Source organism: Halichoerus grypus, chromosome 11, assembly GCF_964656455.1.
Source record: "Halichoerus grypus chromosome 11, mHalGry1.hap1.1, whole genome shotgun sequence".
Taxonomy (NCBI): domain Eukaryota; kingdom Metazoa; phylum Chordata; class Mammalia; order Carnivora; family Phocidae; genus Halichoerus; species Halichoerus grypus.
The window spans coordinates 107,928,796-107,948,939 of NC_135722.1; the positions used below are offsets into that span (position 1 = coordinate 107,928,796).

The window sequence follows — 20,144 nt, forward strand, 5'->3', positions numbered from 1 at the left end:
TTAATTCTTCACACATCAGCCAGGAGGATATTTAAAAAAAATAAATCAGATCGTGTCACTGCCCAGTGCAGTCCTCTGTGGTTCCAACTGCACTTAGAATGGAATTCCAGCTCCTCGTGGCCTGTCGGGTCCCGCAAGAGGTGGCACCCGCCTCTGGACCCCTACCTCCCCCACTTCTTCTCTCATCAACTGAATTCCAGTGATGCTGGCCTTCTTTCACGTCCTCAAAACGAAGAACTCCTTCCCACTTTGGGGCTTTCTACATGGTTTCTCCCCCCAACTTCTTACCTTGTCATCATTCAGGTGTCCACTTAAATGACACCTGCTCAGAAAGACGCTCCTTGATAGTGTAGTGAATGAGAGCAAAAGCTCGGGAGCCACACCATCCTGGTCCAGGTCCCTGCTTACCTGCCATATAACCTTGAGCAGATTGTGTAACGTCTCAAAGCCCCCGTTCCCTTCCTATGAAGTGCGGACAGTAGCAGTGTCTTTTTTATACACTTCTTTTGAAGATTCAGGAGTATACGAAGCCCACAGTACAGAGTAAGCCCTATGCAAGTGTTACCACTGTTACTCCGTGAAGTTGAGTATCCCCCATTGTTCATTTCTACTCCCTTTCCCAGCTGTTTCTTCACAGTATTTATAACAATGTCTAATTTGTCAGTCTTCCTCACTAGATAGGAACCACCAGGAAAGCAAGGATCATGTCTGCCTCTTTCCTCCACGCTTCCCTAACTCCATACCTGGCATACAGTTTGCAGTCTGTGACAAATATTAATTAGAACAGGCCAGAAGTCATGCTCTAATTTGAAATTCCAGTGACCAAACTCAGATCACTGGAAAGCCTGATGGAATCAAAGCCCAGACAGTCATGGCACAGCCTTGGTTGAATATTCCACTCCTGTCAAGTGGCACATGCGTTTTCTATCATTACTTTGTATCAATCTTGTCTGACTTGATTGTTGAACTTTTATTGATTCAATTATTTAAATCAGATTTTAATGGAAGACATTAAAAGGAAGAACAAGACAATAGTTTTAAAAATTGATTCAACATTTTGAGCACAAAGGAGTTTTGCTGAAGCTGAGATGCAGTCTTATAAAATACACCACTGTTTTGTGTGCTTCGAAGAAATAAAACAATGCCATTTTTAACTACGACACAACTCCTTATCGCTTGGTATTTTTCATACTTAAGGAAAGCCCTTTTAAAAATTTTGTATATCACCCCTGTACACACATAAAAAGAAAAACATAAGCAAAATTAGCTGAGATGCTCTTAAAACTTTTTCACGTTCAGAGTCCAATGCTTTGAATTCACTGTCAACTCAGAATCTCGATGTCCGTGTTTTTCCACGTAGTATCATTCTCTGTTATCAAGAGCATTAGTGATGCTTCATTTCTTAAATGAGTATCCATTATTATCTCCAGGGCTATCTTTTAAGATACGGATACTCATTCTTCACGTTTTGATACGCAGTGTGATGCGTGTAGGGACAATATGTCATGTCGCTACCTGGCCAAAAGCAATTACGAGATACCTGTCAATTTCAGATACGTTTAGTGTGAAAAAATGTGTCTTAAAATTAATGAAATATTATACTGAATTTGCATAATATTTGAAGAAAAAAATTGCTTTACAGATCTTTTACCAAGATTTAAGAATTGTTTTAACAATTAATAACGTTACTAAGTACATGTTATTACTGAGTTTAACCATTAATATTGACATACCACCTGACAATATTAATTTAGTATTTATGACGTAATTTAAGCATCACAACACTATGGTGTATTGGTGTGTCCACTTTGCACACAAGGAAGCTAAAGCCTCACAGAGCCTCCATAGGGGTCACAGTATAGTGATAGGTCATTTAGGACCCTATTCCTTCAGCTCCAAATCCTGAGTTCTTTGTTATTTGCAAAATACACTACTACTACAAGTACAGATTTACTCCAACCAAATTTAAGAAATGAAGATTTCAGCTTCTTGAATTTTTCATTCTGCATAGAATATACAGAATGAAATACATGGCAGGCTTTATCTTTTAACAGCTTCATAAAAGTGAATACCTATATATGACTCTAATATATTTGAGAATACTTATTTGGGGATACTTAAACATTTCTTTTTTTTTTAAAGATTTTACTTTTTTATTTGAAAGAGCGAGAGAGAGAGAGAGAGCGAGTGCACACAAAGCCAGGGAAGAGGGAGAGGGAGAAGCAGGCTCCCTGCTGAGTGGGGCGCCCGACTCCGGGCTCAATCCCAGGACCCAGGGATCATGACCTGAACTGAAGGCAGATGCTCAACCAACTGAGCAACCCAGGTGGTCCGACACTTAAAAATTTCTAGAAAAGTTTGCTTTTTGTTACTATTTCTAGAAATAAGAATTACTTTATACCTCCATCATTGGGTTCAATGAACAGTGAGCCTCAAAAGTGACTTAATCCAACACAAGATCCAAATTCAATACATATTTTTAATGATAATAAAGTTAATTAAAACGTGTTTGTGGTTGAAGTTTCTTAAATTTATTTCCTCAAGACTTATGTCACTATGCAGAAATACAGTTTTTATCCTTTTGAAAGTCTCAGGTTTGAGTACCTTTTAGCTTTTTTGTTTTACATTCAACTTCTTTTTTTAAAAACTGAGGAACAGGGCACCTGGATGGCTCAGTTGGTTGAGCATCGGACTTGATTTTGGCTCAGGTCGTGATCTCGGCTCAGGTTGTGATCTCTGGGTCATGGGGTTGGGCTCCACACTGGGTGTGGAGTCTGCTTGGAGTGGCTGCCCTCCCACTTGTGCTCTCTCTCTCTCTCTCCTAAATAAATAAATAAATAAATAAATAAATAAATAAATAAATAAATCTTAAAAAAAAAAAAAAAAAACAACTGAGGAACTACTTACACTAGAAAAGAAAACGTTTCCTTTGCATTTTTTAAGTGTTTTGAACAAGAACAAAACTGGGATATCAAAACAGTTTGTAAATTGAATTTATATTTCATGGTCTTTAATTTTTATTTTGAAATAATCACATATACACAGGAAGTTACAAAAATAGTATAAAGTGGTCCCACGTGCCCTTCACCCAAGGCTACATCTTACATAATTATTGCCCAAAATCAAAATCAGGAACTTGGCATTGGTGCACTGTGTGGGGACAGTCCTATGTCATTTTATCACATGTATAGATCCCTGTAACTAATCAAGTCACAATTTATTACAGATCACTGCAAAAGTCTCCCTTATGCATTCCCGCCCCTCTACCTCCCACCACATTCCTCAGTCCCTAGAAACCACTAATCTGTGTCCATCTCTATCATGTTGTCATTTCAAGAATGTTCTAGAAGTGGAAACATACAGTATGTGGCCTTTTGAGATTGCCTTTTTTCACTATCCTAATGCTCTTGAAATTCATCTAAGTTGTGATGTACATCAGTGGTTTGTTCCGTTTTAATGGTGAGTAGTATTCCGTGGTATGGAGGGACGACAGTTTGTATACTCACTCATCCATATACTGAGCAACATTTTGGATGTTTACAGTTTTTGAGCACACAACTGTAGGTGCTATGGAAAACCATATACAGATTTGTATTTCTCTAGGATAAATGTGCTCACATCAGTGATTATTGGCTAATATAATTGGTGTTTAGTCCCATTTTAATTGAGATATGATTGACATATAACATGTTAATTTTAGGTGTACAACATAATGATTTGATATTTGTAAATATTATGGAATGAATACCACAATAAGTTTAGTTAACATCCATCACCTCGCAGAATTTTTTCTTCTGCTGATAGCTTTTAAGATTTACTCTCGGCAACGTCCAAATATAGAAGGCCGCATTGTTACCTGCAGTCATCATGCTGTACATTACATCTCCAGAACTTATTTCTCTTAGAACTGGAAATGTGTACATTTTCATCTCCTTCACTCAGTTCCCCCATCCCCCAGCCCCTCTGGCAAACAACGTGTTCTCTGTTTCCATGGGATTTTTTTTTTCTTCAAGATTCCACATATAAGTGACATTCTACTGTATTTGTCTTTATTATTTCATTTAGCATAATGCCCTCAAGGTCCACCTGTGCTGTTGCAAATGGCAGGATTCCTTTTTTATGGCTAATGCTCCGTGTGTGTGTGTGTGTGTGTGTGTGTGTGTGTGTATTTCACATTTTCTTTATCCATTTATCAATCTACAGACACTTAAGTCGTTTCCTTATCTTGGCTATCGTGAATATGCTGCTGTGAATATGGCAGATAGATACCTCTTCAGGATAAGTGATTGTTTCCTTTTAATTCATACCTAGAAGTTGAATTGGTAAGATCATATTGTAGTTTCATTTTAAAATTTTTAGGAACCTCCATATTATTTTCTGTATTGGTTGCACCAGTTTTCATTCACACCAAAAGTATACAAGGTTCCCTTTTCTTCACATCCCCCAACAGCACTTGCTGTCTCATCTTTTTGACAAAAACCATACTGACAAGTGTGAGTTTGTATCTCGGGGTTTTGATTAGCCTTTTCCTGATGATTAGTGGCACTGAGCACCACTTCATGTACCTGTTAGGCATTTGAATAGCTTTGGGGAAATGTCTGTTCATGTCCATTGCCCATTCTTAATTGGATTATTTGGAGGTTTTTTTGCTATTGAGTTCTAGAAGTTCCTTATATATTTTGGATATTAACACCTTATCAGATGTGCAGGTTGAGAATATTTTCTCCCAGTCTGTAGGCTGCTCTTCCATTTGGTTGATCACTTATTCTACAGTGCAGAAGTTTGTCATTGATGTAGTCCCACTTGTTTATTTTTTGTTTTGTTGCTTTTGCCTTATGTGTCATATCCAAAAAAAAAACAAAAGAAAATCATTGCTATTACCAGTGTCAAGGAGCTTATTCCCTACTTTTCTTCCAGGAGTTTTATGGTTCCTGGTCTCACATTTAAGTCTTTAACTGACTTAATTGTTGTGAGTGGTGTGAGAGATGGGTCTAGTTCCATTCTTTTGCATGTGAATATCTTCTTTTCCCAACACCGTTTATTGAAAAAACTATCTTTTCACCATTGAGTATTCATGGCCTGCTTGTCAAATAAGAGTTGACCATTTATGTGTGAATTTACTTCTAGGCTCTCAGTTCTTTTCCATTAGTCAATGTGCTTGTTTTTATGCCAGTGCCATTCTGTTTTGATTACTATAGCTTTGTAATATAATTTAAAATCAGGAAGTGTGGGGGCGCCTGGCTGGCTCAGTCAAACACCTGCCTTCAGCTCAGGTCATGATCCTGGAGTCCTGGGATCGGGCCCCACATCAGGCTCCCTGCTCAGCGGGGAGTCTGCTTCTCCCTCTCCCCCTCCCCTCCCCCCTCCACTGCCTGCTTGTGCTCTCTCGTGCGTGCTGTCTCAAATAAGTAAATAAAATCTTTTATAAAAAATCAGGAAGTGTGATGTATCTAGTTTTGCTGTTCTTTCTCAGGATTACTTTGGCTATTGGAGGATTACTTTGGCTGTGTAGATGGTTCTATATGAATTTTAAGATTATTTTTTCTATTTTTATGAAAAATACCTTAGGTATCTTGATAGCAATTGCATTCAATTCACAGAGGGGTTTAGGTAATATGGACATTTTAATAATACTAATTCTTCCAATCCATGAACACGGTATATTTCCATTTATTCATGTCTTCTCCAATTTCTTTCATCAATGTTTTATAGTTTTCAGTTTATAAGTCTTTGACCTACTTGGTTAAATTTATTCCGAAGTATGTTATTATTTTTGATGCTATTGTAAATGAGATTGTTTTCTTTATTTTAAATTTTAATTTGTTAGTATATAGAAATACTACTGATTTTTGTATGTTGATTTTGTATCCTACAGCTTTACTGAATTCATTTATTAGTTGTTACTTTTTTTTTTTCCTTTGGTGCAGTCTTTAGGATTTTCTGTATATAAAACATTATCTGCAAACAAAGACAATTTTACTTTTTTCCTTTCCAGTTCTGATTCCATTTATTTGTTTTTCTTGCCTCATTGCTCTGGCTAGAACTTCCAGTACTATGTTGAATAGTGGTGAGAGTGGACAACCTTCTCTTGGTCCTGATATTAGAGGAAAACCTTTCAACCTTTCACCATTGAGTTTGATGTTAGTTGTGGGTTTGTCATATATGGCCTTTTATTATTTGAGAATTCTATGCCCACTTTCCTTCTATGCCCAGTTATTTGAGAATTTTTATAATGAGTGGATGTTGGATTTTTAAAATGTTTTTTTCTCCATCTGTTGGGATGATCATATGATTTTTATCTTTTTATTAATATGGTAAATTACATTTATTGATTTGCATGTTCACTCACCCTTGCCTCCTAGGGATGAATCCTAATTGATCATGGTGTATTATCCTTTTAACCTGCTGTTGGATTCAGTTTGCTAGAATTTTGTTGAGACTTTTTGCATCTATAATCATCAGGGATATTGGCTTGTAGGTTTTTTGTTTTGTTTTGTCTTGTTTTTGTAGTGGCCTTATCTGAATTTGATATCATGGTAATGCTGGCTCAGTTGGTTAAGTGTCTGCCTTCAGCTCAGGTCATAATCCCAGGGCCCTGGGATCCAGCCCCACACTGGACTCCCTGCTCAGGGGGAGTCTGCTTCTTGCTCTGCCCCTCCCCTGGCTCCATGCTCCCTTTCCCTCTCTTCTCGCTCTTTCTCTCTCAAATAAATATATAAAATATTAAAAAAAAATTTTTTTCATATATTTGCAAATTTTCCCATTATTGATTTCTGCTTTCATATGATTGTTGCTGGAAAATATAGTTGGTGTGATTTCAGTCTTCTTCTGCTTGCTACGACTTGTATCGTGGCCTCACATTTGCTCTGTCCTACAAAATGTTCTGTGTCTGTATATGCCATGTAGGTCCTTTTGGTTTATAATGTTGTTCAAATCCACTGTTTCCTTACTGATTCTCTGATCCCATTGTTGAGTGGGATATTAAAGTCTCCAGTTATTATTTTATTGCTGTTTATTTCTGTCACTTCTGTTAGTATTTGCTTTCTATATTTAGGTGCTCTGATATTGGGTGCATAAACATTTTACAATTATATAATCTTAATGGGCTGACTCCATTATCATTATATAAGGACTTTCTTTATCTCTTTTGACTATTTTTAAAGTCTCTTTTATCTGATATAAGTATAGCATCTCTGCTTTCTTTTGGTTACCATTTGCATGAAATATTTTTTCCCATTCCTTCACTCTCAGTGTACATATGTTTTTAAAGCTACAGGGAGTCTCTTGTAGGCAGCATATCATTGGATCTTGTATTTTTATCTATTCAGCCATCCTATGTCTTTTGATTGGAGAATTTAATCCACTTATGTTTAAATTATTAATAGGGAAAGACTTACTATTGCCATTTTGTTAACTGTGTTCTGACTGTTTAGTAGATACTTTCTTGCTTCTTTGAGGTTTGATGACTTTTTGTAGCAATATTTTATCATTCTTTTATCATAATCTTTTTTTTTTACATTTTTATTTATTTATTTGACAGAGAGAGACACAGCGAGAGAGGGAACACAAGCAGGGGGAGTGGGAGAGGGAGAAGCAGGCTTCCTGCAGAGCAGGGAGCCCGATGTGGGGCTCAATCCCAGGACGCTGGGATCATGACCTGAGCTGAAGGCAGACGCTTAACGACTGAGCCACCCAGGCGCCCCTTATCATAAACTTTTATGTGACTACTACAGGGTTTTCCTTTTTGGCTACCATGATGTTAACATAAAATATATTTATAACATTCTATTTTAAATTGATAACTTAATTTTACTAATATATAAACTTTAAATTTTTACTTCTCCCCTCACTCACAGTTTAGGTTATTAATGTTTCAGTTTATATATATATATATAAACCATATATATATATAGTGTTTTAAAGATTTTATTTTTAAGTAATCTCTGCACCCAATGTGGGGCTCAAACTCACAACCCTGAGGTCAAGAGTCACATACTCCATTGACTGAGCCAGACAGGCACCCCTCATTTTACATATATTTTGCATTATGTATCCAAAAACAAATTATTATAGTTATGGTTATTTTTAATGTTTATTTTTTAACTTTTAAACTAGAGTTGTAAATGAATTACATATTTGAGAATATGATTACAATATTAGAGAATCTGATTTTGACTGTATATTTACCATTATCAGTTAGTTCTGCAAACATTCATAATTTTATGATGTTAATTACCATATTTTATTTCTCCTTGAAAAACTACCTTTAGTATTGCTTGTAAGGCAGATGTAATGGTGATGAACTCCCTTAGCTTTTATTTGTTTGAGAAAGTCTTTACCTCTCATTCATTTCTGAAAGACTACTTCACCAGCTATACTATTCTTAGTTGACAGTTTTTGTTTCTCTTTCAGTACTTTGAATATATCACCTCATTCTCTCCTGATTGAAAAGTTGCTACTGAGAAATCTGTCCATAGTCTTATGGGAGGGGAGGCGGTCCCTTGTATGTGATGTGTCACTCTTTTGCTGCTTTCAAAATTCTTTGTCTTTGACTTTTGACAATTATAGTGTCTCTATGTAGCCCTTTTTGGATTCAACCTATTTGGGGTCTTTTGGGTGTCATTACTCTGATATCCATTTCCCTCCTCATGTTTGGGAGGTTTTCAGCCATTATTGTTTTTAAATACCTTCTGGCTCTTTTTCCCCACTCTTTTCTCCTTCTGGGATTCTTACAATGCACATATTGTTCTTTAGATGGTGTCTATGAGTCCCATATGCTTTCTTTACTCTTTTTAATTCTTTCTTTTTGCTCTTCTGACTGGATAATTTCACATGCCCTATTTTATAGTTCACTGATTCTTCTGCTTGATGGAGTCTGCTGTTGAAGTTCTCAGTTGAATTCTTCAAGTCAGTCCTGGATTCTTCAACTATAGGATTACTTTTTTGTTTTGTTTTGTTTCTATTTCTTGTTGAACTTCTCATTTTGTTCATGCATTTTTTCCTGATTTTGTTTAGTTATTTGTGTTTTCTTGTAGTTCACTGAACTTTTTAAGAGGAATAATCTGAATTATTTGCAGACAGTTCATAGATCTCCCATTTCTTTAGGGTCAGTTATTGGAGCTTTAGTATTCTCCTATGATGATGTCATTGTTTACCTGATTCTTTACAATCCTTGATTCTTTGTGTTGGTATCTGCACGTTTGAGTAAGCAGTTTCCTTTTCCACACTTTATTGGTTCTCTTCTCCAGAAATGGTCTTTCACCAGTAAATTCACTTCTTGGTTCTGGACAGGTCAGCAGGCAGCATCTTTGGTCAGGTGGGGCTTGCTCTCAGGGTCTCTACTTGGGCAAGGCTGCTGCCTGAGCTCTGAGGTCAGGCTGGGTGCCTCCGGCTGAGAACAGTTGGTTCCTGCCCACGTGAAGCTATGGGATGGGCTCTGTGGCTGCACGAATTCTCTGGTTAAACTTCCTACTCAGGCAGGACTGGGTGCTATACTCAACAGCTAGGCAGGGCTACGAATCTGCTTTCTTTCCTGACTGGAATTGTAAAACTGGCTCCATGGCACTTTAGCTTGATGGTTGGGGACCTGAATCCAGCAGAGCTGCCCACCAAACTCCTTGTTCAGACAGTACCACCAGCTCTGCTCTGCAGATGGAAAGAGGTGCTGGCTTGGCTCTCTACTCAGGTGCTGTTGTAAGCTTCGCTGTAGGTTGGGCTACACAGCTTCCCAGGTGTTCTGGTTAGGTTTGCTCGTTGGGCAGGGCTGGAGGCTATATTCAGTGCCAAGCAGGGCTTCAGATTTGCTTCCCTGCCTGGGCAAGGGCTGTGTAACAGCCTCCACAGCCAGTTAGACTTAGTAGTCAGGGACATGAATCAGGTAAAACACACTGAGCTCCCTGGCCAGATGGGGTCACCAGCTGGGTCTGCAGATGGGCAGAGACCCTGGTTAGGTGCTCCTCTCAAGTTCTGCTAAGTTGCTCAGATTCCTGGATGCTCTGGTCAGGTTTCCTGGTGGGGGGGGGCAGGGGGCTGCACTCAGCAGTAAGCAGGGCTATGAATTAGCTTTCTTGCCAGGCAGGGTGGCAAAAACAGGCTCTAAGGCCAGCAGTGCTCATTGTTTGGGGTCTTGAAAAAGGCAGAACTTCACACTGAGTTCCCTGGCCAGATGGAGTCACCATGTCGTGGTTAGCTTTTTAAGAGGCTTCCAAATAATTTATATTAGCAAGATGTGAATGATACAGCATCTCTCTGGCCTCTCAATCATTTGATGTTATCAGTATCTTTTTATTAGTCATTCTAATGGATAGGTAGTTCTATTTTATTGTGGTCTTAATTTTGTATGTCCATGACTAATGATATTGAACATACTGACTGCTTACTTCCTGTGTTCATTTCTGTATTTTCTTTGGTGAAATATTTCTTCCTGTCTTTTGCCCATTTTTTAATTGAATTGTTTTTTTTACTGATGGATTTTGAGAATTTTTTATATATTATAGATATTAATCTTTTATCAGATTTCATTTGCAAACATTTTCTCCCAGGCTATAAATTGTCTTTTTTTCCTCTTAACAGGGTCTTTCACAGAGGACACGTTTTCAATTTTGATAACATTCAATTAGCATTTTTCCTCTGATTTATGGCTTGTGCTTTTAATATCATAGATCTAAGAACTAAGATCTAAGAACTTCCAGTGCTATGATGAATAGCAATAGTAAAAGTGGACATATTTGCCATTTTCATCATCTTAGAGGAAAAGCATTCAGTCTCCTGCCATTTAGTATAACGTTAGCTGTAGATTTTTTAATAGATGTTCTTTATCAAGTTGAGGAAGTTGTTCTCTGTTCTTTGTTTGCGGAGAGGTTTTCTCATGAATAAATGTGGGATTTTTCAGTGGTTTTGCTGTGTCAATTGATATGATTATGTGATTTTTTTTTTTTTTTTCAGTTTTCTTCAGCAGTGGATTACATTGATTGATATTTGAATATTGAACCATCTTTACATCCCGGGTTAAACCTACTTGGACTTGTGCATAATTATCTGCTTAATTATTTTTGCTAATTTTTAAAAAATTTTATCTATATTTGTGAGGGATTTTGATCTGTAGTTTTGTTTTTTTCTTTGTTTTTGTATTGTCTTTGTCTGGGGCACCACAGTAGTACTGACTTCATAAAATTACTTGGGAAGTGTTCCCTCCTCTTCTGTATTCTGCAGAAAATTATATAGATTATTAACTTTTTTTTAAACTTTAGGTAAGTTTAATTTTCTTAATAGTTACAGGGCTGTTCAAATTTTATATTTCATCTTGAGTGAGTTGTGGTAATGTGTGGGTTCTTTGGGGAATTAGTCTATTTCCTACGCCCTATTAAATTGTTACATATAGAGTTGTTCATAATATTCCTTTCCTTATCCTTCTGATTATCATCAAGGTCTGTAGTGATTCCCCTATTTTATTCCTGATATTAGTAATGTATGTCTTCTTTCCTTTATTCTTTGTCAGTCTTGCTAAGGTTTGTCTATTTTATGGAACTTTTCAAAGAATAAGCTCTTTCATTGATTTTTCTCTGCAGTTTTCTTTTTGTAGTTTCTTGGGATTGAAGCAAAAATTACAACAATGCCTAATGTATATCTCAGTGTATGTAAGGAATTATTCAAAACAATTATATAATAAGGATATGAGGGAGTATAAAGGGAAGTAAAAGAGTGTAAAGTTTATACACCTTACTCATGCTGGTAAAATGTTTACACAAGTATTGTCATAATATATATTATGTACACATATAAATGTAATACCTAGAACAACTACTAAAAAGTTCATACAAAGTGGTACACTCATAGTCACTATAGCCAAATCAAAATGGAATTCTGGAAAGGGTTCAAGTAACTCATAGGAAGGCAGAAAGAAGAAAAATTAATTAATTAATTAAAAACAGAAATCACAGAAAACAAACAACCAAAAAGCAGACCTAAGTATTAATGTATCAATAATTGTACTAAATATAAATGGTCTATATATATATATATATATATATATATATATATATATACTAACTAAAAGACAGAGATTAGCAGAATAGTTTTTTTTTTAAAAATGATCCAACTTCATATACTTTCTATAAGTCATTCACTTCAAATAGAATGATATAAGTAGGCTGAAAGTCAAGGATGAAAATATACTATTCAAGCATTAATTAAAAGTAAACAGGTGTGGTTATATCAATACTAGACAAAGTGGATGTCAGCAAGGAAAATTATGCGGGACAGAGAGGAATATTACATGTTAATCCACCAAGAAGTCATAGCAAACCTAATTGTCTTAAGTACCAAACAACAGAGCTGCAAAATATGTGAAGCAAAAACTGACAGAACTGATAAGAAAAACAGGCAAATGTACTGTTACAGCTGGATACTTTACTACTTCCCTGTCTTAAATTAATAGAACAAGAAGATAGTAAGAAATGACACAGAACTCAACACTGTCAATCAACAGAATCGAATCACATTTATAGAAAACTCCACCTAACAGGGCGCCTGGGTGGCTCAGTCGTTAAGCGTCTGCCTTCGGCTCAGGTCATGATCCCAGGGTCCTGGGATCGAGTCCCACATCGGGCTCCCTGCTCGGCAGGAAGCCTGCTTCTCCCTCCCCCACTCCCCCTGCTTGTGTTCCCTCTCTCGCTGTGTCTCTCTCTGTCAAATAAATAAATAAAATCTTTAAAAAAAAAAAAAAAGAAAGAAAACTCCACCTAACAAAAGAACACACGTTATTTTCAAGTGCCATGGAACATAAACCAAGAGTAACCATATCCTGATGCACAAAACAAACCTCAAATGACTTAAAAGAATTGAAATCACACAGACTTTGTTATTGGTCACTGAAGCATCTCTGTGAAGTCTGCTTTAAAATTCTTGGTAGATAATTCTGACATCTGTGTCATCTCTGTTGGTGTCTTTTGATTGTCTTTTCAACTTGATATATACTTGGTTTGGGATATATTGGATATTATGTTATAAGATTCTAGATAATATTTAAATCTTGTGTTTTAGTCTTTTGACACTGCTCTGTCGGGTTAAGGTCACCACCTCATTACTGCTAGGTTGGGATGGAAGTCCGGATTTTCCACCTCATCTCTGTGGACACCTGGGAAAGGAGGGCTGCCGGACAGAGTTGGGAGTTCAGTTTCCCCTCTCTGCATCCTCTGATACCACTGTGGCTGGGAGAGGGAGGGGCACATCATTACTGCTCTCCACGAGGTCTCCACTGACATCATGTGGAGTGGCCTTCAGGCTTTTTATATCATGTTACAACTATAAAAGTTAAGAGTCTCTCACCATTTATTTGACTATCAATGTTTACCTGTTAACAGAAATGGAAGTTTTACCATATGGTATTGTTCTATGATTTATTGGTTTAAGGCCCAGAAAGATTTGCTTTGTGACATAGACATAGATGCCACATTTGGACTGTTAAAATCATTTCTCAGAATCTGCCTCCCCTGTGCCACTTTCTCCTCAGTCTGTTAACGTGCTCAGGTTTCTCCCATCTCAAACAAAAGAAAACAAACTTCCTAGAATTCACCTACTCCTCAAGTCCCTACCTCACTGAACTTCTTTAAAAAATAATTTATCCAAATTGTGTCCATTATTTCCTCTTTAAGCTACTGTAATGTGGCCTCTCTTCACCCCACCCCCAAATCATCAGTGATGTCTTCTCAGTCCTTACCTTATCCGAGATTTCCTCAGCTTTGGATGATATGTAACTACTTCCTATGTGAAATTCTCTTCCTTTGCTTTCCACCGCCTCTCCTACTTTTCCTCCATTTCTGTCCCTGTTCCTTGTGAGTTCTTCCTTAGCTATAGAACTTTGTCACCTGTGTCTTCCACAAATTGTACTTTCCGCTATATTTTCAGCTCATCTAGACCATCACCTGGTAGGTAGCTGGTCATAAACAAATTATTCTTCAACTAAGTGGTCTATCCCTTAAGGTTAGTTATCCTCAGTGTTCCATTCTTGGCCCTCTTCTTTACTAATTTTATTTATTTTCCTTGATTGATTTTTATCCATTTCAGTGGCTTTAGTTATCTTGTGAATTGAGTTCCCCTTCATAAACCTTCCAGCACCCTTTCTCGTTGATAGCACTTAACTTTATCATGATTAAATAAAGTCTACATATACAAAAGTACTCAAACCAAGTTAAGAAAATAGAAAATTTCAGCTTCTCTGCTTGGCCATTCTATATGGAGTAAACATGACAGGCTTGAACTTATAACAGCTTCATCAAAATGAATACCTATGCATAATGCAAATATATAAATTTGATACTTGAAAGTTTCTACTAAGTGGTTTTACTTACATTATTTGTCACAGAAATAAAAAATACTGTATACATATATCATTGGGTTCACTTGTGACCTGTGAACTGTGAGCGTCAATAATTGATTTAATCCAAGAAATTACATATTAAAAAGTATGCAAACCATTGTTGCCTTAATTAAACATTGTACAGGAGGTCTTAGCTACTTCTGTAGTAAAAGAAAAAATAATATCTGTAAAAAATAGGAGAGAAAACAAGCCCCATTTGTTACAAATGATGTCATTTTTATGCAGAAAACACTGAAGAATCAACCGCTAAATACTTAGATTAAGAAATGTGCTTGAGTTACTGGGATTAAAATTCATGTGCATTAATTAAAATAATCCTATTTGTTGTAAGACACATTTCAGTGGCTTAACAACAACAATTTATTTCTTATCCAAAAAAGAACCCAAAATACAAAAACAAGTGTTTGCATCTTTTTAAATTTACCTTACTCATGCCAGTGAACCTTAGATAGTAAGCTCCATGAGAATAAGAGCCACATCTTAGTCATTTACTGCTGATATTCCTAGTAGAATGATCTTTCTAAAATGTACATCCATGGTGTAATGCCTCCCCAACTTAAAGTCCTTCTAAATATTCCTCATTACCTCTGGAATGAAAGCCAAGCCCCCTCGCATGGTATGCAACTTTGCATGAACCAGCCCCCCTTTACCACTTCAGCCTTTATCTGCCCGATCTCTGCTCCTCAACATGTGTTTCTCCCAAGGGACTGTGATAACTCTTTCATCCATGCCTCTGCACTTAACAGTTTTTCTCTCTTGGAAATGTTTTTCTCACCTTCTTTGGTAATCATCTTTTAATTTTTCTTTAACAGCTCAAGTACCATCAGAATGTCTTCCTCCATCCTCTCCCCTCTCTGCTCTCTCTGCTCTGTCCTCCTCACCCCTGAGAACAAGTCTGAGCTTTGTCCTTCCACCTGCCTCCATAACATTCTTCATATCTCTACTAAGACGCTCATTTGTTTCTTCTTTCTCTCCACACCAGCCTGTGAGCCGGCAAGAGCGGGGACCCTGTGACTCCTTTATCTTTAGATGCCCAATGCCTGAGCAGGTTTGAAGCCCAGGAGATATTCAATAAAAGTTTACAGAAGAGGGAAGATCGGAGAGGAGGCAATTCAAGTGAGAACAATGAGACATTTACCTCAAAGAGTGGCAGTAGGGGTGAAGAAAAGGTAGTGGTTTTAAAATAGATATGGCTGGTGAAGGAAGACTTCCAAGTGTCTGGCTTGGGGAATATAGCGGCCATTCATCTCAATGGGAGATCCAAAAAGAATAGAGTTATGGTGGGGGGATCAGAATGATAATACTTAAACTTTGTAGTCCATTGGTAATTATGACCACATTAAAGAATTGAAAAACAGAGATATTTTTAATGCCCAATAAAAAATATATTTTAAAATTAAAATTAAATTGTATGTATAGACACACACACATACATAATCATATACAGAACGAAGTGTTGTGAAACCAGTATTCAACATCTAGCCACGTTCTCTCCTCTCTCTCCCTGACTAAATGGCTTGGAGGCCAAGGTAGTGATTCTGCTTTATGTTGTCCTATGGGGATCACAGAGCCTTGTCAGCACCAATAATCCTAAACTTTGAGAGAACTTTTAAAAACCAAGAAGAGTCTACGATTGTAGGAGATAAATGTATCTTTCCAGCTACAGTATCTAACTTCCTCTATCAGAGGGATTTAATACATATCAAAATGGATGAGGATTTAGAGCAGTTCCAAAGGGTATGTAGGCTGTGTGGCCTGAGTCTCCCCACCAATTCTGTGGTTCTCTGAGGCAGCTGTGGAGAGACCCTACGTTGCTGTTACAGATTATGGACACTCCAGCCCATCAGTAGACTTGAAAAACAGACCAGGAGATATACCCTGGTCTCATTGTGTGCTTGAGAAGATGCTGTGATCCTTTGCACAGCATTAAGTCATGTCTGTCTGTCTAGCATAGATCATGCTGGTTATCTGCTCTGTGTACCATTTTGTGTATTGTACATATTCCCTGGCCTTTCCCCTTATATGTTCCTTTCCAGCATTATGGAGTCAGTAAGAGAGGCTGGCTCAAGTCTCAACCAGTGTGTCTTTCTCTCACCTGATCCTGGCGCTCCAGATAAACTACATTACAGGGATAGCTCTTGTGTTCAACTGTTCTCTTATGCCTTAGGAATTATTAGAGACTGCTTCTCCTGTTCTTCCCCCCACCACCTTATTATGCATATAAACCTCTTGATCAGTGGCAATTAAGGGATTTCCTTGGCTTTTATGTTAAATTTTTAGTAGAAAATAAATACTAAATTTCACTTACTTAGCATATACTAAATGCTAAAGTATGTATTATTTTTACCCTTCTCAACAACACAACTGTGGACAGGTACAGTTTATCCCTATTTTATAGAAGAAAAAAATGAGAATCAAAGACTAGAAGCTCCTTGCCTCAACTATATCCCCAGTAAAGTGCTGGAGCAGTGCTGGAGCCCATCTGTCTGATTCTGAAGCCCTGCTCATCCTACTACCTCACATTACATCGTTCCCCTGGGAAGATGGATGATTTATAGTTACTAGAAAAGGAGGAAAAAACATCCATAATTTTAAAATCAGAGTTTTACAAGTGACTTAAGAGGCATGCCTTGTGAGGTGAGGAATGATTCTTGGGATGGTAGCTGTATATAATTATCTGTGTACCCCACTCTAACTTGGGGTTATATATTCTTTTCCGCCTTAGGTCACATATTAACAACATTCTTAAGTAAAGATTTGGAATGTTGTGATGATTAATTTATTATATCAACTTAACTGGGCCACAGGGCTCCCAGACATTCGGTCAAATGTTATTCTGGGTGTTTCTATGAGGGTGTTTCTGGATGAGATTAACACTTGGATAGACAGACTGACTAAGCAGGTTTTCCTCCCTAATGAAGGTGGGCCTCGCCCAATCAGTTGAAGACCTGGATAGGACAAAACTGCTGAGTAAGAGAAAACTTACCTGAGTGCCGCATTGAGACAGTCATTTCCTGCCTTTGGACTCAAACTGAAAAATCAGCTGTTCCCAGGTTTCCAGGCTGCCAGCTTTCAGACTTGAACTTATACCCTTTGCTGTCCTGGGTCTCCAGCTTGCCAACCACAGATCTTGGGACCTCCATAATTTTGTGAACCAAGTCCTTATTTTTTATAGACACCCTATAAAACTACATGTACCAGTGTGTGTGTGTGTGTGTGTGTGTGTGTGTGTGTGTACACAAAACCAGTAGACTTGTAGCCTATTGGTTCATTGGTTCTGTTTCTCTAGAGAACTCTGACTGCTGCAACTGTTTTCTGCCTTCCTTTTCTTCGGAACTGCCCCCAAGCCTCTCATTATCTCTCTCCCTTCATGACGCCCACTCTCATTATGTCTCCCTCCTTACAGCTGCTTTAGAATGCTGTTCACAGAATCACTGCAGGGAGTTTATTTTTCCAGGAACACTGCCAGTCACATCCTATTACCCTCCCCCGATTGTGCACGCTCTCTCTCTCCCTCCCATGCATGTGTGCACACACTGCCCTTCACGCAGTACATCAGCCACCCAGTGGAACTTCCTGTGATGATGAAAATACTACAGATTTCTGCTGTGCAATGTAATAGCCACTGGCCGTATGTGATAGTGCAGTTCTCCAGAGAAACAGAACCAACTAGAGAGATGGACGGACAGGCAGATTGAAAATAGGAAGCTGGCTTCTGTGATCATGGAGCCTGAGAAACCCTGAGATCTGCAGCCGACATGCTGCCAGGAGAGCCAGCAAGAGAGCCAGCGGGACAGTGACAGCCCTGAGTCTCAGTACAAAGGCCAGAGAAGCCTGACGTCACAACTCCAAGACAGTCCAACAGACGGAAAGAATACTTTCTTACTTGGCCTTGTGTTCCATTCCGGCTTTCAAAGGACTAGATGAGTCCCATTCACATGACGGAGGGCACTCTGCTTTACTGAGTCTACCACTTCAAATGTTAATCTCATCCACAGACACCCTCACAGACACTCCCAGAAATAATGCTTAGCCACATATCTGGGCACTCCATGGCCCAGTCATGTTGACACATAAAAGTAATCATCACACTACATATGGCTACTGGTTACTTAAAATATGATTGTTAGAGCAACCAAAGAACTAAATTTTTTATTTAATTTAATCAGATAATTTAAATTTAAATAGTGATGCATGGCTCATGATTACTGTATTGGACAACATAGCAGTAGATGGTCTCAGTCCTAGACTAGAGCTTTAATTGATGCTCTAGGACCATTCAGACTACTTCTCCATGTATAGCTTCCACCTGGGCTTGAAACACTCCCTCTGGGAGAACCAAGCCACCATGTAAGAAGTCCAACTACCCTGAGACTGCCATGCTGTGAGGAAGTGTAAGCCAGCCACATGGAGAAAGTGAATTGAGAGAGACACACACAAAGACAGACAGAGGCCCATCTGTTCTAGCCATCCCAGTTGAAGCATCAGAAATGTGAAAAAAGGAACCATACTGGACCTGGAGCCCAGTCAGGCCTTCAGATGACTTCAGCCAGAACTGCCATCTGACTCTAAGTATCTGAAAGCCCCAAGCAAGAAGCTACAGCTCAACCCAGGGAACTACGAGAGATAATAAATTGTTGTCATAGGCTACTAAGTTTTCTGGTGAATTGCAAAGCAATAGATGACCAGAATAAAAACATACTAAGAGAACCAAGGTTCCCTATTTCTCTGGTTCCCCTGTTTCCCAATCTTCTTTTCCTTTCTGTTTCCCACTTCCTTGCTTTTTGGTGGGGTAAAGTTGTATGCATAGAACTGAATTTGGGAAAGTCACAATGATCTGGCCTTTAACTATACTTAAAAGGCCTTTTTAAGTAAAGTTATACTATTTTCTGTCCTGCTTTCAAATAGGCCAACTTGGCTTAAAAGAGAGAGAGAGAGAAAGGACTCAAATAAACAAAATCACAAATGAGAGGGGAGAAATAACAACCAACACCACAGAAAAACCATCACAAGAGAATTTTAATGATAAACTATGCCAACAAACTGTACAACCTGGAAGAAATGGATAAATTCCTAGAAACATGTAAATTACCAAAACTGAAACAGGAAGAAATAGGAAACTTGAACAGACCAAAGCAAAGAAATTGAGTCAGTAATCAAAAAACTCCCAACAAACAAAAGTCTAGGACCAGATGGCTTCACAGAGGAATTCTACCAAACATTTAAAGAAGAGTTAATGCCTGTCTTATCAAACTATTCCAAAAAATAGAAAAGAAAGGAAAACTTCCAAATTCATTCTATGAGGCCAGCATTACCCTCATACCAAAACAGGATAAAGAGTCCACTAAAAAAGAGAACTTCAGGTCAATATCCCTGATGAAATAGATGCAAAAATCTCGATAAAATACTACCAGCCAAATTTAACAATACATTAGAAAAATCATTCACCATGATCAAGAGGGATTTATTCCTGAGTTGCCAGGAAGGATGGTTCAATATTCTCAAATCAATCAACGTGATACATCACATCAATAAGAGAAAAGATAAGAACCATATGATCATCTCAATAGATGCAGAAAAAAAGCATTTGACAAAGTTCAACATCCAGTCATGATAAAAACCCTCAACAAAATAGGTTTCGAGGGACCATACCTCCATATAATAAAGGCTGTATATGAAAAATCCACAGCTAATATCATCCTAAATGGGGAAAAATGGAGAACTTTCTCTCTAAGGTCAGGAACAAAACAAGGAGGTCCAGTCTTAC

At 37.9% G+C, this 20,144-nt stretch overlaps 1 protein-coding gene across 4 annotated transcripts in view; it reads left to right on the plus strand.

The window, feature by feature from the left end:
- Window positions 1–20,144, plus strand: part of KBTBD3 (kelch repeat and BTB domain containing 3) — a 36,224-nt gene that overhangs the window by 3,234 nt on the left and 12,846 nt on the right. Inside the window, exon 1 of one of the 4 annotated variants that reach the window (XM_036103767.2) lies at window positions 15,347–15,493. The exons of the other annotated variants lie outside the window; for them this stretch is intronic. The gene's annotated coding sequence lies outside the window, so the exon portion shown is untranslated. Of the gene's footprint in view, window positions 1–15,346; window positions 15,494–20,144 lie in introns of those variants that run through there. 4 annotated transcript variants of the gene reach the window in all.